The following is a 3,696-nucleotide window of genomic DNA, read 5'->3' on the forward strand; positions in this document are numbered from 1 at the left end:
CTGTGATTAAGCTAGCTGCCTGCAGAACTTACCTGGACTGTGAGTTAATCTCTTGAGACACTGCTTTACCTGGACTGATTCAACAAACTGTAATCTACAACAAATTGTAACTCGGTATCTTTGCAAATGGTGTCATTGCTGGTATAATTTTTCCAAGGGCTTCTTGCATGGAGCCATCAATTGGCTTGGTATTGTGGCATTTTGTATCCTCCCCTTCTGCTTGTAGCAGATTATTTATGGTCATTATTTAAATTAAACAAAAGGGGGAATTGTTAGAGTCTGTAAACAAGTCTGGATGGCGCCTGGCAAAATGCCAGAGAGAGTGGTTTGTGAAGTAACAAAAACGAGCCATAAGTGTGGAGATTCCTTATTGGTTGACTGATGTATCTATTTTATGCTAATTAAGATAAGCTGTATGGAATGTATAAATACCACTCCTGTCCTACAATAATCGACTCCCTTTCCTGCTGTATGAATCTACACAAGTTGTTTGTCACCCCCCCCCACCCCCCTTATCTTGCTGCAGCCGGACTGCGGCACCTTGATATACAGTGAAATGGTCTGAAGTCTTTCTAGGATAAGTGCAGCAACTGAAGAACAACTAAGGCAGAATCATTGAGGCATTCATCCCTGAGAGGAGCCTTCCTCTACTTCTCCTTTTCTGTCTAACCCCTTTTCCCTAATTATTCAGGAAGGCCTATTTCCCAGCTTCACTAGGAAAAGAGTCATCTTAAGAGTTGAGGGGGTCTGGGAACTACATAATGTAGTAAAAACATGCAATAAGGTCAGGAACTTGTGATCTTCTCCCCCAAACTCAAGATAAGGCTATCATCCCGGAATGCATTGTGAATATTAAAATGTTAGAACCAGCAAGGTGGCATACAATGGTAGTCCCACACACTCCAGAAACTGAAGTAAGAGGATCACTTGAACCCAGGAGCTCCAGACCAACCTGGACAGTAAAATAAGAACTCATCTCTTAAAAAAAAAAAAAAAAAAAAAAAGAATAAAAAATTAAAATGTTAAAAGATAAAATCAGTCCCTTTAGATTGGGTGGTTGGAATGAGGAGACATTGCTAATGGGTACAGGGTATGTTTTTAGGGTAATAAAAATATTCTTGAGCTTGGGCTGGGGATGTGGCTCAAGCAGTAACAAGCTCTCCTGGCATGTGTGAGGTGCTGGGTTCGATCCTCAGCACCACATAAAAATAAAATAAAGATGTTGTGTCCACTGAAAACTAAAAAATAAATATTAAAAAATTCTCTCTCTCTCTCTCTCTCTCTCTCTCTCTCTCTTAAAAATAATTTTCTTGAGCTGGAGATGTTGGTCTGTGTTAGAGTACTTGCCTAACATGCATAAAATCCCTTGCTTCTATCCCCAGCATTGTAAAAGAAAAAGATCTTAGATAATAGAGACAGTTGCACAATTGTGTGACCAAACTGTACACCCTAAAAGGGTTAATTTTATTGTATGTTAACGATATTTTCATATAGCTACTATTTTTAAAAATAAATACATTTATCAATCCCCAGCACCACAAAATAAATAAATAAATACATTTATACTACAAACCGCTAAATCTATTGTATCCCAATAAAAAGAGAAAAATCAGGGGCTGGGGTTGTGGTTCAGTGGTAGAGCGCTTGCCTCACACATGCAAGACCCTGAGTTCGATCCTCAGAACCACATAAAAATAAATAAGTGAAGTAAAGTTATTGTGTCCAACTACAACTAAAAAAATAAATATAAAAAAAGAAAAGAAAAGAAAATCAGCCCTGTAAAAGAGAGCCAAAGTGGTTATGGGGGTAGGAAAGATGGTGGAATGAGATGGACATCGTTACCTTAGGTACATGTATGGTTGCACGAGTGATGGATCTCTACACCGCATACAATCAGAGAATTGAAATGTTGTGCTCCATTTGTGTACAATGAATAGAAACGCATTTTGCTGCCATGTACAACTAAGTAGAACAAATAAAAATAAAATTTTTAAAGTTTCAAAACCAAAAAAGAGGTGGCAGAGAGCCAAGAATCTCTGACACACACCGGTTCAGTCTAGGTGACTTGACTGTAACTGAGAAGCAGCCTGGATTGTAACATTTATTCGTGTAATATATCTATTTTAAGCAGGTGTATTGCAAATCAAAAACTGATCCAGGAGTGTAATGGTGAGCAGCAGAGATGCGTTGCTAAGTGACTGCATTATACACATGGAAGTTTGAGGTATGTCATATAGGAAAGGAGCATCCTAAATAGCAAATACTTGTAAAGTTTCTTCAGCACATATGTAGATGAGGGTACTCTGGCCCACAAACAAACCTATGTGACAGAAATAATAATTTTTACTAAGCATTTATTATGTCAACTACTGTTTACAACAGTTTTATAAAATTAGTGAATTCTCAAAACTACTAAGATCATCATTACAAATCTATTATAACATATTCCAAATCTTTAGGGCTAGACATAATTCAGAATCCAGAAATTTTTGAGTTTTATTTAATTTTTTTATTATTATTTTTTTTTAGTTGTAGGTGGACACAATCTTTATTTCATTTTTATATAGTACTGAGGATTGAACCTGATGCCTCACATGTGCTAGGTGAGCGCTCTACTATTGAGTCACAACCCCAGCCCCTTATTTATTTATCTTGATACTAAGGATTGAACCCAGGGCCTCCTGCATGCTAAGAACACTGATCTACTCCCCTAACCTGAAGTTTTCAAGTTTTAGAAAGACAAAATGGTACATTAATAGTATGTTATATATCCCCAGGGTAGCATCCCATAACCAAACATTTCTGAAGTCTAAGTGGCACAAAAAGTCCTGGTGGAATGTGTTGGGGTTTTTTAAATAGTTTTTATAACTTTATTTTATCTATTTTTTTAATGTGGTGCTGAGGATCAAACTCAGTGCCTCACACATTCTAGGCAAGTGCTCTACCACTGAGCTACAACCCCAGCCCTCAGTGGAATGTTTTTAAAAGAACATGAATAACCTCACTTCCATTCACATCATGTTTATCCACCAGGTGAGTTATCCAAAAAAGAAAAGAAATTATGGACTACAGGGTTGTTGTGTTTGTTTTGTTTTGTTGTTGTTATTTTGTGTTTTTGTTTTGTTTTGTTTGTTTTTTAGTTCCCAATAATTTTTTCCATTTCTCCAATGAAGAAACTAAAGCAAGACAGGTCAGGTAACTTGCTCAGAGTTACACAGCTAATCAAAGGAAGAGACAGGGGGGTGGGATTGTGGCTCAGAGGTAGAGCGGTCGCCTACCATGTGTGAAATACTGGGTTCGATCCTCAACACCACATAAAAATAAAATAAAGCTATGTGTCCACTTATAACTGAAAATAAATATTAAAAAAAAAAAAAAAGGAAGAGACAGGGTTGGGAAGTAGCTCAGTGGTAGAGCACTTGCCTAACATGTATGTGCAAAGTCCTGGGTTTGATCCCCAGCAGAGAGAGAGAAGAATTTTAGCCATGGTCATCTGGCTGAAAGGCTTGTACTTCCTATCTCCACCCTCTTCCATCCTTGCCATGTAACAGCCTGCTATGGAAACAGAACCCTTTTCCTAGGGACCCACTACTTGGGACTTTTGGAAGAGAGCTAAGAATTCTGAGAAATCTCAAAACTTCTCTTCCTAGGCAGAACAAATCCCAAAGGATGAGTAAATCTAGATCTTAAGCCCCT

The sequence above is a fragment of the Callospermophilus lateralis genome, chromosome 4 (assembly GCF_048772815.1).
Source record: "Callospermophilus lateralis isolate mCalLat2 chromosome 4, mCalLat2.hap1, whole genome shotgun sequence".
In the NCBI taxonomy this organism is placed as follows: Eukaryota; Metazoa; Chordata; class Mammalia; order Rodentia; family Sciuridae; genus Callospermophilus; species Callospermophilus lateralis.